The sequence below is a fragment of the Peromyscus leucopus genome, chromosome 15, assembly GCF_004664715.2.
Source record: "Peromyscus leucopus breed LL Stock chromosome 15, UCI_PerLeu_2.1, whole genome shotgun sequence".
Taxonomy (NCBI): domain Eukaryota; kingdom Metazoa; phylum Chordata; class Mammalia; order Rodentia; family Cricetidae; genus Peromyscus; species Peromyscus leucopus.
The window spans coordinates 668,712-689,276 of NC_051076.1; the positions used below are offsets into that span (position 1 = coordinate 668,712).

Consider the following 20,565-nt stretch of genomic DNA (forward strand, 5'->3'; position numbering starts at 1 on the left):
TAAAAGCTGAAAAGTGCCAGAGAGCTCCAGCACCCTGATGCTCTTCTCCCCCTGAAAGCTGCAGAACAAACTACAGCCTTGGGAGCCATCCTAGGGAGCTGTCCAGTCACCACTGAGCACGCTGCCCTTGGAACCACAGACCCAGGAATTTCACCCAAATTCTCAGAGGCTCCAGCCACCATGGGCTTACTTCTATGTGGAAAAACAAACATAATTTTCTGGGAGCTATCCCGTGTCCCCTTGACAACAATCATGTTATTATTCCTTAAGACACATACAGAAGAACTCAGAGACTGTAGCAGCATGCACTGGGCCTGCACAGGTAGAAGTCAATGGGATCCCATCACTGAAAGAAGTGGACAGAAACCCCCATCCTTAGCCTAGAAGCTATCTTCAACTGATCCCCTAGCAAAGTGAAAAATAATTTTCTTCAACAAAATCTCATTAGGTGCCGTGGGATGTCTTTCTGTATGCTGTGAATTTGTGCTGCTCTGATTGGTTGATAAATAAAGCTGCACTGGCCTATGGTAAGAAAGCTTAAAGCCAGGCAGGAAATCTAAGCAGAGATAGAGAGAGAAGGGCAGAGTGGTGGAGATACCAGCCTGCCTCTGAAGAATCAACATGCCAGCAGACCAGTAATGGCACCGTCACATGGCAATATATAGATTAAAAGGGATGGGTTGAGTAAGTTGAAAGAGCTAGCTAATATAAGCTGACCTATAGGCCATATAGTTGTAAGTAATTTAAGCCTCTGAGGGATTATTTTATAAGCTGTGTGGGACCATTGGACCAGTTGGGACCCAAAAAATTTCTGGTTACAATTAAGTGTACAAACCAGACTTAAGGGAGGCCCCATGCCCAACAGTAGAAGGTCAACACACAACAAACTAAGTGGTATTTTTGGCTCATAATGCATTGTTGGGGCATTTTTTTTTAAACCTTGCATGTCTTTTTGTTTATATATTGTTGTTTCTGGTTTTGTGTTTTTATGGGATTTATGTGTGTAAATGTGGGTATTTCTGCATCTGTATGTGTTTCCATGCTTTTTCTTTGGCTCTTTTGTTTGTTTGTTTTGTTGTATTCTTGTTTGTTTTTATTTTTCTTATTTTTAATTTATTTAGATTCATGCTTGTTTTCTAATGAGACACAAATAAAGAGTGGATTTGGATGGGTGGGGAGGTGAAAAGTATGTGGGAGGAGCTAGGTGAGAGAAAACTATAATCAGAATATATTATATAGAAAAAATCCACTTTCAATAAAAAAAGGCACATGCATTTTCTCACTATCAACATTTTAACCATTCATTCATTCTATATATAGATTCATCAAATGTTTGATAGGTTATGTAGTGTGATAGGGCTTGGAATGTAGATGTAATATGTTAATGTCCTTGCCTTTAAGGAATTACTATTTTAGCAAGAAAAATAATTATAATTTTAAAACATAAAGACATAACATTACAAGAAGAAGTGGTATAAGTCAAGTGAAGATTAGGAATGAATTAGATTAAAAGTCAGAGTTGGGATAAGGTGTGAACTATTTTGAACTAGGAATATCAATGCAGATTTATAAAGAAGTGGCCCATGTCTAGAAAAAAATTGAAAAAGCTGTTGAAGAAGCAAGAGAAAAGGACAACAACAAAAAATGGTTTCTTGATTACTTTGCTCAAAAAAATTATAAAATCACATCTGCTCAGATTTCTCTGATGAGAACTAGTCACATGGCCCAATTTGGAAGCAGATGTGGCTAAGAAATGCTGTCATTTGGCTGTGGAGCGAATTCCAGGAAACTCCTTGCTATGGCTGGTGCTATGGTGTAGATCTTAAATGCCATTCCCTAAGCACACATGTGCTACAGACTTAGTTGTCAGACTAGCAATGTTGGAAAGTCGTGGGATGTCTAGGTGAAACACAGTGGAAGGAAGTTAGCTTGGTCGTTGTGGGCGTGCCATTAAAGGGAATACCAAGACACCTCTATAAACTGACAGGGACCCTTTCTCTTTGCTTCCCAGGTGCATACAGTGAATGGCTTTGCTTCACTGACATGGTACCCACCATGATGGTCAGTCTTACCACAGGCCCCAAAGCAACAGCCAGCTGAAAGCATGAAGCCTGTAAAACCGTAAGCCAAAATAACGTTTCCTTCTAACCTAACCAAGATCTGTCATAGCCACTGAAAAAAAATACCTTTCCTTCTAACCTATCCGAGAACTCATCCAAGCCATCAAAAAAATACCTTTCCTCCTAACCTAACCGAGAACTTGGGGTAGCCACCAAAAGCTGACAAACAGGCGGCGATCTTTGTCACCTTCCCTTCTGCCAATGCAGTTCTTTTGGATAACTCAATACTTCCATTTTGTTTTTTTTTTCAAATCCAAGCTTCTTAACTGTGAGCCACATAACTGAATGCAGAGGGTCTTGAAAAACTGGCAGAAGCTGAATGATTCTGAACATGAAATGACCGAACATGAACTATAATGTGTCCAGGCTATTTCCAGCAGCATTTGCCCATGTTGCATTTCCACTTTGGTTTTGAACATGACTTGCTCTTTGCAACATGCATGCCATCGTAACACCCGGGACAAATGAAAATCCCTGAAACACTGCAGCACAGATTCAAGATGACTGTATGTTACTGGTCTTACTGTGCATACAAAGTTTGCTCCTCTTACAGAAACTAAATGGCTTATATAGAAATGAAAGAGAATTTTAATACTTCCCTACACTCTTTCTTAGCATATACAAAAACAAATCAGCAAATCTTTGTGTTGTATTGTGTTGGAATTTTTTTTACCTTAAAATTGTTGTTTGAGAGACAGTAAGATGTCTCATAAAAAATGCTCACATTGACTAATCTGCTGACCTGCATTCTCAGGAAAGGAGAGAACCAATTCCTGCAAGCAGTCTTTTGACCTTTATATTCATGCCAACACACACACACACACACACACACACACACACACACACTAAACAAACAGATGTAAAAAATAATAATAAAAAACCCATTGAGTTGCTAACTTAAATTTTATTAAAATTTGTCACATAAAATTTGGTTTGGAATTAGGACAAATTTAACAAAAGTTTCTGAGTTGCACAACACATCCGTCTGGCATTTTGTAGTGTGTATTTCTGTGAAATTACACGCTTATACAACTCAGTTATGTCCCCTGCATATATACATGAAGAAATCTAGGTTAGCGTTGTAGAGAGATTCAGAATAGTAAAGATATAGAGCTAGCTGAGATGCTCATCAAGAGATGAACGCCTAAGGAATAAAGTTGTAAAGAGGAGTGGAATTATTAATGCTCCCCAGTTAAACAGAAAAATAGAAATTTGTCTTTAAAATATGGAGGCTGCATTTTTAAAGAGAAATGAAAGTAAAAGATGGAATACTTGGGAAGAGAAGGGAGTGGCCAGCAAGAAGAGGAAGAGGGTACAAGAGAAGGACCGGGAGGTTAAATATCATCAGTGTAGTGAAACTTAAGATTGAATACAATTTATGCATGTTAATAAAGATGGAGAAGAAAGTGATGCCCTCAGCACTACAAAATAAAAACCACTGTGGAATCTTTGAAAATAGTATTGCGTCACAGTAGCAATTTACTAAGTTCTTATTTGATATAAAATACTTTGAAATGCTTATGAAGGAAAAGTAAACTAAAAATTAATATGAAGTCATAAGCCTCAGTTAGAACATAATACCAAGACCGATCTTACAGTCAATAAAATATAGTGAATATATATCTTACTTAGCTCTGTTTTCTGTGGTATATAAAACTATTAATCTTAACCTATATTGTATTTTAGCTTTTAAAGAGTGTAAAACTTATTTTAGATTATATTTATAATATATTTATATTATATTTTGGAATATAATGAAGACCAGTTTAATTCTGAGCATCACTTTCCTAATCATACATACAAACAATTGATAACATTAACAGAACAAAATCACAATATCAAATCAGCCCAACTTAGGGATTTAGCATTTAGTTTTGACTATGTAGAACCAAATTTTAAGATCCATGACAAGTAGTCACATTTGCTAAGAGCTAGTGAGTTGGAAATAGACAGTTCACAAGTAAAATAAGGCTTGTGGTTATAGTCTCCCTCTCAAGCCAGCTCTGTTCTGCTTCTGATATGTTCTAAGCTTCACTGCAATTAAAGGCATTTTTATTCAAAACCACAAAAAACTTGCCAATCACAGAACAAAAACCAAAAATAAGATACTTCCAAAAGAATAGAACACTGAATTCTGATATCAGTACAGACTAAAAAGAGAAAAAGTTAATGTTTATATAAAATAATTAGCAGAGTGGCTAGTGATTATGGAGTTGATAATGCTATGAAGAGGCTACTTAAAATTTTACCTGTAGTCTATTAAATATTATGAGAGAATAATATTTTGATGTATTTAGGCATTTCCCTTTGGAATGCTCATGCTCAGCAGTTGAGCATGCTGGCTGCTTTTCCAGAGGATCCAGGTTTCATTCTCATCATCCACATGGTGGCTCACAGCCACCTGTAAATCCAGGTTTTGGAGACCCAACACCATTTTCTGACTCCTGTAGGTAACAAGCATGCAGGTAGTGGGCAAAAGACCCATACACATAAAATAATAAAATATTTTTTTAAAATGGCAAATTTCATATTTAATACAATAGGAACAAAGTGATTATGTTTTATGCAGTACATTTAATAATAGAAGCCTAAAAGGGATTAAATAAATTTCTATTCTTTTGATAGATCAATGGCAGGTTGGTTTTGTTCTCTTTTAGAGAAAAAAGCTTGCTCTGCAGCCCAAGTTCCATGGAGATTGCTATGTAGACCAGGTTGGACTTGACCTTGTGCACCTGAAGAATCCTCAGTATTCTAGGAGTTGGCATGTACCCATGCAAAGGCAGCATTTTTTTTTTTATTTTTTAACAATTTACATTGCTATATGAGTCCTATAAAATGCTAATTATTCACACTAAGTGGGACCAAATACTTGAAGGGAGAATTTAATTCTGAAGATTACTCTTGGTTAGTTGTCTTGCATTCTAAAAGTAGAAATCTTGAGTCATAGATTATTTGTTTAGCATATAAAGGATTCTCTTCTAAATAAAGAAAAATATTGACTTAATCCTAGTCCTTTATTCCAAAATAAAAACCATTTTCTTCACAATTAAAATTACTATTTTCTAATAAATTTTTTTATGACTTTACATAAAGTATATGTTGCATATTGAACACCCTTCCATCACTTTAAAAATTCAGGAGGGAAAAGGGAGAAGGAGTGAGGCCCAGGCTATGACCAAGCTTTTGTCTGTTTATTATATATCATATCATGTCTCTGTGCTTATGCTTATTGACTTGTCATCAGGAAAAAAACAGTAATCTGATATAAGAGAGAATAAAACATCTTTTGCTAGTTAATGATACAGCAAAGATGGAAAGTAGAACCTTTCAAAGGGTAAAAACTTTTTGAACTGGCATTCTATAATATTGCTTTTACATTTTCATTTGATATTACAATTTTTCTATAAAATTAAAATAGCCATGCTTATTATTTCAAGCAAGAATTAGCAGTCACTCAATATTAATTACTGCCTTTTAAAATTGTTAGAGTTATGCTTAAAGGTTATAACTAAACCAAACATGTGCAGATCAAGTTTTAGCTTTGGAAGAATTATAACATATAGCTCTGGAAGTGACTATAATAAGATATGAGTCCACTGTGAACAACCCTAGAAAACGCTGTAATAAAACAATGGGACATGCTTACAACAATCTAAAGAAAGTTCACAGAATAGTTTTTAATCCCATTTGTCCTTTACCATGTTTTAAAATAATAAAATTCCTCTAGGTTACATTCTTTTCCTTTTAACACATACAATGACAAGACTTCTTAATTTATCTTTCTTTTTTGTTTCTTCTATAAAACTCCAAAGGCTACTTCTCTTATGACAAATCAGTATGTTGTTAAAAGGAAGGAATGTGGACAGAAAGGCAGACCACTGGGGAAGCCAGGTTGAAACTGAGCAGGAAAAGGAGAAACACGGCAGACTTGCAATTTCTCCTCTGGGGAAAGGCACAGTGAGAAGGTTCGCAGATCTGTGGTCAGATTGTGACACAAGTGTGCCCACAGAATCTGGCTGACATCAAATCCTATCGTTCATCGTTAGAACAGAATCACAATTGTTAATGAACATGGTCAAGTAATGCTGTATTGTGATTAATTGAAAATAACTGTTCCAGAGACCACTGAGCAAGTTTCAAATGTTGCATTACACTAACTTTGAATATCATTCAACCAACATCAGTAGAGTGAATCCCGGTTCTGCCAATTTCCACATGATCTTGTGAGTCACTCAAGTGCTGAATGGGAAAGAGTTCATGTTCTGTTTTCTAGAATGACAACACAGATTTTGGGGACTGCAAGGCTCCAATGTATTCTGCTAGTAATTGAGGAAAGGACACATTTCTGAATGCCCAAATCAATTCTTTCACTAGACCCAACTACTTTGTTCTTTTGTGTCATTATTTTCTTGAATTCTTGATTTACTTACTTGCGTGGATGACACAAGTCTTATTCTGTTGCTCACATGGGCCTAGAATTCCTGGTCTCACATGATCTTCCTGACTTAGCCTGAGGATGGGCTCATGTGATCTTCCTGCCTTAGCATGAGGAACTGAGGTTTTGGGAATTTACTACAGTGCCCTGATACCCATTTTCAACTCTCTTTCTCCTTTCCTATCCCTGCTACATAGAAAGATGAAATAGAGCCAGAACTTAACAAAAATAATATCAGGAAAGAAGAGGTATGAGGAAGCAAGACATCCTTTCATTTTAATAGGTAGATTCTCCATATAACTTCTAACACTTAAGTTCTCCAAATATTCAGTGTCCAGGTGTCTGAGTTCCTCTGCCTTGGCAGGCTTCTCACTCAACATAACATATGTGAAATCAACCAACATAACACGTGAAGTCAACTGACTTCTAGCAGGCCTACCTACAGAAAGCAGAGATCTCAGGGTCTTACCTGCACAAGCCATCATGTATCCTTGATCTGTTTTTCTTTATATCATTCCCTCTATGACTGGTTTAGCTGTGTTGCTGGTTTGATAAAATAGGAACAAACAAACAAACAAAACCAAACAAAAACAAACAAACAACAAAAAAAACCACCTCTGACCAGGTTTTCATGCTTAAACCTGGGACAGCCTTTTTTTGGTTTGGCTATTTTTTAATTTCTCAGTCACAAAGTATTCTTATACTCTCATAGCTCACATATAGGTCAGAAATTGTTCTAAGTTTCATATAGATGAACTCATTGAATTTTAACATAGTTTCAAGGGATAAGTATTATTATAATTCCCAGAGCAAAGATGTGCAAAATGAAGCACAGAAAAGTTCATGACATTTACAAGGTCACAAGAAGTGGACACCTTGGAATGCAGACTACTTTAAAAGACTGAAACATAGTCCTCTAAAGATCCTCTGCATAGACTTAGACTTTTAAATAATTATTGTATCTCCTACGTGTTTCTTTACTGCCACACACATTTGACAGCTTCCCCTAGTCTAATAGTAAATGTCTAATAGTCTAATAGTAAATGTCCTTTACTATAAAACCTATACAACTACAAATTTAAAAAAGACATGAAACAACAACAAAAAATCCTTTAAAGGACAAATTACCCCGTGGAATTACAGAACTGTCACAGTTCCTTCCCTTTCTTTAAAGAGCAGCAGCTAATATTTCTAATGTTGTAGCCTCCTCAGAACATTGATAGAGGATTCAAATGGACATCAATTTGATGAGTCAATTGCAATACTTTATATATTGGAATCTTATCTTAGAAAACAAACATGGATGCCCGGGGTTTAGGGCGCATCCTGTGGCCATGTTGGTGTTGGAGGGCCATGCTACTACTGGGGCCATGATGTCATCCAGGTCTGGGTCCCTGGCCCTACCATAGCCAGGGGATGTTGACATCCATGACTCTTGTTTCCGTCAAAGGCAATGCCAATGTCAGGGGTCTGGGCCACCACCTGGGGCTGTGTTGGTGTCCAAGGACTATACTGCCACTGGAGTCATACCAATCAGAGTGACCTGTGCTGCCACCTGGGGCCAAAGTGACATCCAATCCCCAGTTATTGATAAAGACCATGTCTGGGTCCATGGTCCTACCACAGGCAGGGTCTATGTTGATGTCCATGGCCTTTTGTGCTACCAAAGGCTACATGGGTGCCTGGGATCTGGGCCTCATCCTGTGGCCATGTTGGCTTCCGAGGGCCATGTTACAGCCAGGGCTACACCAATTTCAGTGTCCCCTGCTGCCACCTGGGGCCATGGTGACCTCCAAGACCAGTCTGCTACTGAGGACCATGTCTGGGTCTGTAGTCCTACCATAGCTGGGTTCTGTGTTGATGTCCATGGCCCATGGTACCACCAAAGGCCACACAGATGCTTGGGGGCTAGGCCACAACTTGTGACTATAAGGGTCATGTGGTGTCTGATGGCTATGCCCATCTGGGTGACCTGAGTAGTTGCTAAATGAGGCCATGATATCATCTGGGCCAGGACTACTGCTGTGGGCCATGTCTGGGTCTGTGGCCCAATAGCAGCCAGGGTCTAGGCTGTTGTCCACAGCTCTTGTTACCACAGGAGGTCATAGGAACCAAGCTTGTTGAAACCTGAGGGCTGTGATGAGCCATCCCTGCCCCTCACTGGCCCTGGGATAGCTCGTCCTGCCCCTTGCTGGACATTGCAGCAGGAGAGCTGGACACAACACCCCCATGGGATAACTGACCCACTGACATACACCCAAGAGATTGCCCCACATCTCACCATAGGTGTGGGAGAGCTGGCTCCAGTGGCATGGCCTAGGAGAGCTCCAGGGGCCCAGACCTACCACCCAGACTGACATCCTGGGCCTTGGGTTGGCTCACCCTAACATCTGCCCCATTTATGACCTGTTAGAATATGTGAAGAGACTGTTCCTGTCAAACCATAGCCATAGGATCTCCATGACTGGGGCAGGATGTCTGAGAGGGATTTCAGTGAGGGCCCAGTGATGGTGGTGTGCTTTGCAAAGGTCTTGAACCAAACCAATGACTTATTGCAATAAACACTTTGCCGGTGGATCTGACTGGTCAAAAGGGTCTATATACTGGGTGACACACCACAGCTCTCCATGCCACTAGGATGAATGAAGAGGTGTTGGAAAGATGGAGGATCAAGGTGGGTTTTTGTTTGTTTTGAATTAAATTTGGGGTGGGGCATGCTGCAGGGGTGTGGGGCAGATATAAAGGGACTGGGAGGTGAGTGGGACTGGGGTGCATGATGTGACATTTCCAAAGAGTCAATAAAGAATTATGCTAAAAAAAAAAAGGAAAGAAAACAAAAAGCTCATTATTCCACTCAATTTATTTTCTTTTTTTAAAAATTATTTTTTGACATTATGATATAATTATACCATTTCCCCTTCTCTTTCCTCCCTTCAAATTTTCCCAGATACCCCCTCCTTACTTTCTTTCAAATTCATGACTTCTTATTTTCATTAATTGTTGCTATACACATGTATACAAGTATATGTGTACACACAGACATTACTACATGCATAAATAGAACGTGTCAATTCTTATCCACACATTAGATTTTCCTTCAAAAACTGTAATGTGATCTGATAACAATTACTGAAGTACTAATCATTATATATGGTCCAAAATGTCAATCTGAATCTGGGTAAGTACTTATATTAACATACTACAGCCATACAAGATACTTCAATGTTGAAAAACAGAAAAAAAGAAAGAAAGAAAGCTTGAAAAGTCAGGTATGGTGGCACAGGCCTTTAATCCCAGCACTCAGGAGTCAGAGGTAGGTGGATCTCTGTGAGTTCAAGATCAGGGTGGTCTACATAGTGAGCTCTAGAATAGCCAGGACAACAGACTAGAGACCCTGTCTCAACAACTCTCAGAAAAGACCAAATAAACAAACAAAAGAACTCTTCAATGTACCTCCTCTAGTAACAATTTATATATGTGTACATATGAAGGGCATACACAGAATGAAAGTAAGGGGAAAAGCCACATGGTAAAATGTAGATTGATAAAATCAGGTTAATTTAAGTTATAAGAACTAGTGGGACAAGCCTAAGCTAAGGCCAAGTTTTCATAATTAATACTAAGATTCCATGTTGTTATTTGGAAGCTGGCAGCTCAAAGAAAAATTCAACTACAAACAGGGCCAGTCAGAAAACACATTGCAGCTTGGCAAGCAAACAGAATTAACTCTCATATGATATATGACTTAATCACCAAAACTGGCACTGCTATATTCTTTTCAATGTATTACTCTTCCCAAAAAAAAATTTTCATTTTTAACAACTCTTTATAATCTGTAATATGCAACCCCAGCTATTTCCGGCTTTAAATGATCAGTTAACCAGATAAGACAAAAATGCATTTTAATTTATTATTCTTGATCACTCAGACATCTCATAATTTCAAAGTCATAAAATTATCATATATTTTGTCATTAGGACAAATAGTGTTATGAGTTATAGGGATAATGAATTTTCAAGTACAGTAAAATTAATTTAGAAAAGAATATGTGAATTAATATATAACTTAAGTCAAGGGGCACTTTTGAAAAGCAGTTGTACCATGCCACAACTGGGAATAATCCAAAACAGCTGTTGAGACATTAATTATATTTTAAAGGAATTATGTTTTAATAATTAGATAATAAGGATTTGGACATGGCACATACTTTGCATCAAAATGGGTGATTCTAAAGGATTTAGGATCTTAAGTATGGTCCAAGGGTTTAAGAATTTCTCTTAAATTATTAATAACATTAATTAGCTGGCCATTCAGAATACTTTCCCTTAAATTATTAACAACATTAATTATCTAGCCATTCAGAATGGCAATATTAAAACACTAGTACTAGTATTAATTAGCTTAGCCTTCATTTGATGAAAAAGATCTATTTGTTTGAGTACTCTTATGATTTCTAGGGCTTTGATTCATGAATTGTTACTAGCTTTGTTCCATCAAATATCCCTTTGAACTGATTATAAACATTTAAGGTTCTTGCCTTTTAGGAACAAACAAACAAAAACAAAATCCTCTTTGGGAACCCCTTTAGTTCATATCCAGGTTTTTTGTTTGTTTGTTTGTTTTTATTTTGGTTTGGTTTTTGGTTTTGTCTGTTTTGTCTTAACAGAAATCTGCATTTCCCAACCATATGCTATTACCATATCTAAACCCTGAACAATCTGTTTTTTGCCTCTACTCCTACAACAAACATGAGAGCATATTTCCAGTTCCCACCATACTTAGTCTATATGGTACTTAGTCTAAATGGCTACTCCTCAGTGAAATAGTCTCTTTCCTTGTCAGTTTACTGAACATTATGCCTTCCTAATTCTCTTCTTGTTTCTTACAGCATTGCTCCACAGGTTTCTGCAAAAGAGCATCCTACCAAGTAACTTCTTTTTTTTTTTTATCTGATATGAAGAACCAGTATAAAGTGGGGTTCTGAAAGACAGCTTTCCTACTCATAACCAACTGCTTCAGTGTCAGGACATCAGATGTACAAAAAATGAATTTCAAAGCTTGGGATGAAGGCAACAAGGAAATCGCTGGGACAAACCTATTTAACTCTAGTATCCTAAAAGGAAGCACACAGATCTTACAGGCTGACACCCCTGGAGTAGCAGTTCCTTCTCCTTAAATTGTTTGGTTTTATTTTCACTTAGTGAGATGCACAGTAACTCCTTTCAATGCTCCACCACCAAACAGTAACTTAACTTTGAATGAGCAACTGTGGTTCTTATAAACTAATAAGTTTCTTGATTGCCACCTCTCTCGTTGTTGCCAATACACACGGGTATTTTTAGCTTTATGATGAACTTTAGGGTGCATCCTTACCCCTTGAGAAAATTACTAAATTCAAACATCTCTCAGATCCTCTTCCTACTCCCCTCCCTTAAAGTGGGCCACAGAAGAATTCTGAGGTGGGACATGAACCTGCCACTCCAGAGGTGCCTGCCCTGGCCCAGAAGGAAAGGGAGCTGCTTACCTCTGCAGACAGACACGCACGCGCCTAGTGCCCAGCTTCGCTTGGTTCACTAGTCTATCAGAGACAAATGACCGGCATTTCCTCATCCTGCTCGCAGACCAAACTGGCTGCACGGCTGTCCATAAAACACAAACTTGCCACTCCCTCCACTCTTGGTCTCTGAAAGCTCTCATTTCATTTCAACTTGTATTATACGATATGAAATGTTGTCCATTATTAATTTGCCTTTTATTAAAGGTAGCCATAAATGCAAAACTAATAAAACGAAAGAAAGCAGTATTCCCTCCATACCTATTTCTTACTTTAAACATGTTTACTGAGCATTGGCAGATTAAACTACTGCTGTTTTTGGTCATTTTCCTTTAATAGATTTATTGTGTTCGCCTGCTCTGTACTTCATTTATTTATGCTTTATTTATATTTACAGTATTTTCTGCAGAGACTTTACAAAAATTTCTGGTCCACATTGCATAATTTCAAAAATCTTACTTCCTCTTTTATGGAACTGTCTCTCTGCTACTCACTCACGGTGGAGTTCTAAGTCCTCTTTTTTGCTCTACATGCCTTCACTAGTAACTTCTTTCAGTTGTCCTCATCGTGCTGATGGTCCAAAGACTGTAGCTGTCTCTAGTCCTTCAACAGAAATTTTCAAGCATTTACACCAAATAATTGTACTAGATAGTTGTCTAGATCTAAACCAACTCAAACTAATTTCCTTGAAGTCGCTTCTCTTCCTACATTACAGGCATATCACCTACATAATGTCTCTGTCCTTTGCCCTTATATCTTAAATTAGGCATCAAAAATCAATCAGCCTGTTTTTTTTAATGGTCTTAAGAATGGTTTTTATATCATGAATGTGTTGTTTAAAAAGATAAAATAGAAAGCAAAGCAAAACAAAGTGAATATGCCACAAAGCTGTATATGGTGCAAGTTCTAAAGTATTTGCTATCAGCTGTAATAGAAAAACTTACTCAGTTCTCTCTTAAATGGTCACTGAGTAGTCTCAAGATTTATTTCTCCCTCTGTCTTGTTCTAATTATCCAAAAGTTAGCTGCTATTTCATGCAGGAAACAAAGGAAGAACTTTACATCTGGCATCACTGATTTTTACCTCTGAATATAACAATTATTTGGGTTTTGTTCTCTTTTTTTCTTTCTGGCAGAGAGCACAAATACCTGAGTGTCTTTTGTTATTCATGCCGGAATTTCTTCCAGCGAGGTGACTCTTGATAGACCCCAGTAGGTTTGAGAATGGGACTATCCACCAGAGGAACAAGTGGCTTGGCACTTTCAGCTCCCCATTTTCTCCTATTCTCTTCCACCTCCAAGGATGATAAATGTATGTTAAATTGAGTTCAGTCACCCATAGCTAAGAATTTAATCAATCATGCCTATAGAATGGCATAGATGTTCAGGGAGCTGTCAGGGTGAATAAGATATCCATGTCGAGAAGGTAGCATGCCTAGGGAACACATAGAAACTGTGACACAATCCTCATCATTATTTTTATCATAGTTACCTTTTTCATTTGTCCATTACCAGGTTGTATCCTTTTTGATCATTACAAGCTATATTAGTTACTTTTCTCATTAATACAACAAATTACCAGATAAAGAAAACTTAGGGGAAGAAAATCTTTACTTGGATTGCGGGGATATGGTCCATCCTCGTAGGAAAAGGATGGGGGCTGGAGCATGAGGTAGCGCAGAGAGAGATAAATGCTGGTGCTCAGCTCCCCATCTCCTTTGCTTTTATTCAGTTAGGAGCCCCAGTCATAGATGGCTCTTCCCTACTTAATTAAATCTCTCTAGAAATGGCATCACAGACACACCCAGAAATGTGTCCCTTAGGTGATTCATGGGACATTTGTTATTGGAACTTTTGCATTTCAATTTGGCTGTGCTGAAGTATGGGTCATCTGGAATTACCACAGGTAACATGTGAACTAAGGGAAGTTTTTTTAAGTTAAAATATTACTGTATCACTGCCCTCCTCCACTTTTTTTCACCCAACCTCTCCCATGAGAGCCTTCTCAAACTACTGACCATTTTTGTTATTGTTACACACACAAAAACACACCCACTGACATGCACACATTTACATATGCATAGACATATAAGTACAACAGGTTCACTCCATTTAGTGTTAATATATACACACATGATTTCAGTGCTGACCAATTAGTATTCGCTAATCCAACTGTGTGTGTGTAGCCTTCCTTTATTGCCTGTGATTCTCTGACTGAGGGGGGTCCTTGTGTGAGTTCCCCATCTGTGTCAGCATGTTTATCCTGTTGTGCTTGTCCAGGCACCGTACTACTAAGGTAACAGAGATGTGTGTACACATACATAGTTTAAGTGAAGTTATGCCACTTGGGCTGACAGTGCCCCTTCAAGAGCCATGGACTTTTTAGCAAAAAACTCCGGTACCAGGCTTGAAAAACTCCCTTTCAACAGATGTGGGTCATTACAGAAAACCACTACTAGCTAAAATGCCAAGAGCAACTGGTGGGCGTGTACTCGGTCCCAGTTGATATGTCAACACAAATCCTGCACCTAAAGGTTCTGGGAACATTGCTGAAGAAGGGCGGAAAGAGTCCAAGAGCCAAAGGACCAGGAAATGTGCTGTGAGAATCTGTCTCCTAGAAACAACATGAACTAAGGGAAGTCTTAAGGGACATGCTAAACTCTAGGCCGTCAATATTAGAATGAAACTGAACTGATTTGCAGGACACCCAATTTGTGTTGCCTTTGAATATGGGCACTTGGATTCTTATTTTATAATTTTATCTGATATTTCACTACTCTGGGGGTTTCACACAATGCATAGCATGACTAGTCTTTTTATTTGATAGATACTTCTTCCTATTTATTTATATCTGTCTACTCTCCTTGATACCTTAAAATAGTCTTCTGGATTAGATTACCTCAACTAAGGATGTTTTCAGTAGAACATAATATCTATAGAAGGTATTTATCCTATCATGTAGATTATTTAAAGGAAGCATATATAAATATAGTAATAGAATTAGTGTATTATGTTTAAACAGAAAAGGGGTATCTAAAATTGTGAACTGAGTCAATTTGAATAAATTAAATTTTTTAAACATCTTTTAAAAATATATCTTTAGTGAAATCGGAATTTAACACTTAAGCTATCAAATAAAAGTTAAAGGTAAAACCTCCAAGCTCTTCCTGGTTTCCATCCATAAATAAAGAAAATAAGAAAAAAATAACTTTAAGGATTTGTCTGATTTTAAATACTGTGATCTACCTCTTTAATAGTTAATATTGTGTTTCACAGCCTTGGCAGTATACTTTTAATTATATAGTTCAATGGAAGGACGATTCACTGATGGTTAAAACAAAATCATATGAAGCAACTTGAAAATATATTAAAAAAGCCATCAGTGAATATAAGTGTTGGATGTCTTCATGTTAAATCTAAAATCCTCCACTAAACTTGCTTTTTACTTTATTGGCTGCATAACATATCCCAACAGTGAATCTATCATATCAACATAGTCATCATGATGCAAGCTGCGAATAATAGACAGTGTCAGTGTCAATTTCTCTTTCTCACATTTGCTTCCTTCACTTCATCTGATTTTAATAATCCCTGTCAAGCCACAAACCGTCCAAATTATGCTCATGACACAGAAGCTTTCAAGGAGCAGACAGAATCTCAACTTTCATTTAGCAACTACAAAAGAAAGCTGTCCAGCTGGACAAATATTATTTCCACACTTGACAATCTCTACAGTTGAGCATGCATTTTAATTTGAACTAAACCTGCCAAGAGTTTGATAGGAGCTTCTTGTTTAGTGTAGACTGACTCCTAGGATTAGCAGACCAATGACTGGAACTGTGTGAAAGCACTGCACCCAGCTTTTACCTGCTGCAAGACAAATCACATCCAAAGCTTAGGGACTGAGACCAAACATACAACTGATGTGTAGACATTGAATATAGGGGAAAACTTCCTATATTAGGACCTTTAATTACTAAATGAAGTCTAACTGTACAGAACATATTCTTGATTCAGGTTTTTGAAATCTAACCATAATAATTAAACTTGAAAGCAGTTAAAATTTTACTCAAAGATTCCATTGGCAAACATATTCTAATGATGAATTCTGAAGTGATTTTAAAAATAATTTTAGAATGGTAGGATATATCTCAGTGGTGGAGTATTTGCCTAGGATATGCAAGGCCCTGGGTTCAATCCCCAGCAGTTGCAAAAACAAAACCACTGCGACCACCAACAGTAATTGCTTTGGAACTGATTCCACTGAAAGTCAACTTACTAGAAATATGTTATTGACAAGATACCAAAATGCCATTCTTTATTAATCACTATGCCCTGCAAACACAATATAAAATTTCAAAAAAAAAAAATCACAGTAAAAATTATCATACAAAAGATAGGGAAGACTCAGTTGGTAAAGTGCTTGCCAAGCAAGCATGAGAACCTGAGTTCCATCCTCAGCACTGACATAAAAAACTGGAGGGGCGGAGCGTGGGTGGGTGCGGTGGGGCGGAGGAGGTGGTGTATGTATGTGATCTCCATGCTGCAAAGGTGAGGACAGAATAATCCATAGGGCTTGCTTTTAATCGTGGAACTACTGCTTTAATATTTAATATTTTGTTACACAGCCTTGGTAGTTTACTTTTTAATCCTACAGTTCAATAAAAGGATAATTAATTCACTGATAGTTAATAGAAATTCATATGAAGTAACTTAAAAATCCATTTGGAAGAATTGGCAAGCTCTAGGTTAGTGAAAGACTCTGTCTCAAAAAAGTAACATAGGGAGAATTAAGGAAAACACTTTACTTCAACCCTTAATCTCCAACACCTATGAACAAACATGAACACACACAAATGACAAAAGACCTGCAAAGGAACATTAGAATGAGTTATTGTGTAAAACTATATGAAGGAGTATTATCTCTTTGAAGTTTTGTTTATTGAATATACTTAACAGTTTTAAACTATATTTCTGGGAACATTTCAAGGCCCAAATTTCTTCTAAACTTCAGGGACCACACAAATGTCTCATGGCAGTCCTTCCTTGAACTTGTAAATCCAGACTGTTCTCCCAGTGGGAACCCACTGTCTTTAAGACCACTCTCTTTGAACTCAATCTTGAACGCTATAAGATGGCCTTAGAAGCTCCTTTTCTAAAAGCACTGACTAGGCCTGGAAGTGCCTAGTAAGCCACTTTTGGACAAAAGCTTGGCTTGTCTGTCTTAATCTTGCTCTATCTTCTGGCTACCTTGAACTGTGAGATGTATTCCTACTCAATTCCTGTTTGAAACACAGTAATCAATTAGGGGTGTTTTGTATTAATCTGGTAATTATCTCTCTTTAAACCTGAAAGCACCAAGGTAAGAGTAGCTAAAATAACTTTTATATTTGCAAATATAGCATAATTAACAGATTGCTGTCCAGTAACTTTTTCCATTGTTTTCTGAGACAGTCTCATGTAGGCCAGGAAAACTTCAATTTTGCTATGTAGCTAAGAACAACCTTGATCTTACAATACTCACGTGCTGGGATTAAAAGTATTTGCATGCCATCATACATACACAGTGCTGGGGACTGAAACACAGGCTTTGTGCATGCTGGTCTCAAGCACTCTTCTGACATAGATCTCCAGCCAACCGCCAGCTTTCACATTCTGTTTAATACCAGAACATGCTTAGAAGTCACCAGTAATTGCCTTAACCTGAAGAAACTAAAGCCACCTTGCCTTTTTGAATTGTCCTTTTCTGAGTCATTTTCTCTGCAGTCACCTTTGATTCCAAGAATAATGGGTCTCATAGATAAATGTGATTAGTGAAGAATAACTAAAGGCAGTAGTAATTTCCTTACCCTGGAGGAGGCTGCAGGGTGACACAATCTGACAGAGACTGCTGGACCATACATAGTCCTTTCTCTGTCCAGCCTTTTTTTTTTGTTAGCTTCTGGTAGCAGAGGTTCAGAATGCAGGGCCCTTTGCTCCCAGTGTGGTCACACACTAGTAAACTCTATGTGTTTGTTGGGACAAGTGGCCGCCTGTGTTTGTCTGTGGTGGCACCCCTGAAAGCCCTTCTGCAAATCTAGACTGGCAACACTCACTTTCTCTGAGCAGCTTCTTTTCTTTCCATCCCTTTGGGTCCAATGATTGGACAATTTCATCCTCCTCCATGTTGCTGTTATAGTGGAACTCCTGTTCTAGCTATTCGACTCAAGAGAGCTGAATAATCGAGAGTGATTCACTCTCTTGGATAAACGACAGGTACCTCAACCTTAACAAAACTTAATCTTACTATGATCTTTCTCAAACATTTTCTTCATCTTGAGGTACCTCTAATAACAATACAGTCACATGTCTCAGACTTGCCTATCATATCCAACTGGGCTCTATAAACTCTAAGTCCATTTGGACTGGTGGATCATTTTCCTTATTCTCCACATTTTGTAGAGTATTACTTTCAAACTCATACTTTCTTCTGGACCAGAAATGATCTTTTTAAGACAGAAAAAAAAAAAAAAAAAAAAAAAAAAAAAAAAAAAAAAAAAAACCAACCCAGGTTCAATACCCAGAATTCACACGGCAACTCACAACTGTCTGTAACTCCAGTTCAAGGAGATCCAATACCCTCTTTTGGCCTCCATGGGACACAGACATGCACATAATGCAAATTGATAAATATGCTCACAAAATATTCAAACGTGTTATAAGAGAAATAAATTTAAATATTTTTAAAAGAAATGTAGTCTGGTATAAACATGCAGCCACCATTTAGAAAAGGAGACAGATGGTTCAGAAGGAAAGGATAACTCAAACACCACAGAATGATAACAATCTATTATATAAACCAGGAATTTTTGAAATTAAAAAGTAGAACTAGAAATAATTTAAATATATTTTTTGTTTATTTATTTATTTATTTTTTTCATTTTACACACCAACCACAGTTCCCCCTGCCATTTCTCCTCCCAATTCCCCACCTACCCCCAGGTCCCCAGTCACCCACCTCCCATTTACACCTTCAAAAGGGTAAGGGCTCCATGGGGAGTCAGCAAAGCCTGGTAGAGTCAGGTGAGGCAGGAACAAACCCCTCCCCCTGCACCAAGGCTGAGCAAGGTGTCCCACCATAAGGAATGGGCTCCAAAAAGCCAGCTCAAGCACCAGAGATAGATCCTGATACATTTAAATATAATTTTTAAATGTATATATTAACATAAAAAATTCTATAATTTGCCATATTTGTCTACCTTATAATAATTATATTAAGGATTGCTTTAAAAATGATATTCCTTTCTGGGTGGGGTAACAGCTGTAACCTTATAACTTGGAAAGTTAAGGCAGGAGGATTCTGAGTTCAAGGCCAGCCTGGGCTGTGCAGCAAGACCTTGTCTCAAAAGCCCAGCATCAAAACAAACAAACAAAAAAGACACAAAATATTCATGTTTTAAAAAGCTATTTTTTTCTCTATAAAGAAAAATGTTTGTTCCTATAATAAAAGCATATAGACAAATGACTATTGACAAATTTCCATGATATTATTTTATATTTTGTGTTAGTCAGGACCAAATGTATGGCTTTATACATGGTAGACATAAAACTGTACCTCCAGCCACCCTTTTAGTATATTTTAATCTTTTGTTAGCAGTGTATCTGTTACACACAAATATATTTCTAATGAATGCAAATCTTATTTTAATGATTATTTTATTTTTATATTTTTTCAAGCTGCATTTTATGGCTAAAAAACTTTAAACTGTTGATAACTTCAAATGACTCCTACATGAATAATAAATATGTCATTTAAGATTTTGTTTGTAGTTGTGTGTGTGTATGTGTGTGTGTGTGTGTATACAAATACATAGAGGGCTCAGAAGAAGATGTTTGATTCCCTGGAGCTGGAGTTACAGAACAGGTAGTCATGAGCTCCCCAATGTAGGTATAAAGAACTGATCTCAGGTTCTCAGCAAGAGTACCAAGAGACCTTAACCTCTGACTTATCTCTCCAGCCCTGATTCATATTTTAATTTTTTTTTGGAGATAAGGTCTTAAAATATAGTCTAAGCTGAACTTGAACATTTGAATCGCTTCTTCAGCTTTCCAAATCTGGGGACACAGATATGCATCACCACGTCCTGCTAAAGGAATATATATATATATATTTTTTTGTTTTGTTTTTTGGTTTTTGGTTTTTCGAGACAGGGTTTCTCTGTGTAGCTTTGCGCCTCTCCTGGGACTCACTTGGTAGTCCAGGCTGGCCTCGAACTCACAGAGATCTGCCTGGCTCTGCCTCCCGAGTGCTGGGATTAAAGGCGTGCGCCACCACCGCCCGGCTTAAAGGAATATATTTTAAATTAGAAAATGTTTTTCCCAGGTTTAAGACATCCTAATAAATTTATTAAGCATCAGGAATCATCTCAATGTTAATTTGGTAATAAAATACATACTATTTTAGCTCAGTCTTTGCTT

General features: G+C 37.5%; 1 protein-coding gene across 5 annotated transcripts in view; it reads right to left on the bottom strand.

The window, feature by feature from the left end:
* The window catches only part of Kiaa0825 (KIAA0825 ortholog), a 432,213-nt gene that overhangs the window by 386,583 nt on the left and 25,065 nt on the right, over positions 1 to 20,565 (bottom strand). The gene's annotated exons all lie outside the window — the stretch shown is intronic.